Genomic DNA, 672 nt, shown 5'->3' with positions numbered 1-672 from the left:
GTCCACTGGTTTGTTCACTTGTCTGTGCTCCAACGGAGTGGTGAAGACACTTTTGAATTGCTCATTCAGTACCTCACTGATCCTAGTTGGACTGTCTGTGAGGGAGCCATCCTTTTCGAAGAGGGGTCCAATCTTGCAGCGTACTGAGGCTGTTTCTTTTGCGTAATGAAAGAAGGCCTTTGGGTTTGACTTAATGTTTTTTATAACTCAGGCTTCTTTGTCTGCTCTCTCCTTCACATAGGATTGTTGCAGCCTTTTTTCGATCTCCATCAGTGTCGTTTTTAGGCGGGACCTTTGGCCATTCTTGGGATGCTGGTTAAGTCGATTTGCAACTTTCGTCCGCCGTCTCATGAGGATCTTCCTCTCCCTTGTTTTGGCCTTGTGCTCTGGGACATATTTCTGGCTTATGGCTTGCACAGTAGACATGAAAATTCTAGTTTCATGTCAATGTCTGGTTTTAGTAAGACCCTTTAATGCAGGCACTGGGTAGGATTGAACCTAGCCCAGGATGTTCAATGTGGTTGTCTAATGTCTCTACCCACAAGACCACCAAGACACTCATATATATATGAGTTCAAAAAAGGACAAAGACAAAAAACAACAACGTGACGACGTGATACAGATTGTGTTACTGGACGCTCGGGAAAGGAAAGAAAGAGAATATGACGTTTC

This window comes from Octopus bimaculoides, chromosome 3, assembly GCF_001194135.2.
Source record: "Octopus bimaculoides isolate UCB-OBI-ISO-001 chromosome 3, ASM119413v2, whole genome shotgun sequence".
In the NCBI taxonomy this organism is placed as follows: Eukaryota; Metazoa; Mollusca; class Cephalopoda; order Octopoda; family Octopodidae; genus Octopus; species Octopus bimaculoides.
This window is presented reverse-complemented; position numbering follows the sequence as displayed.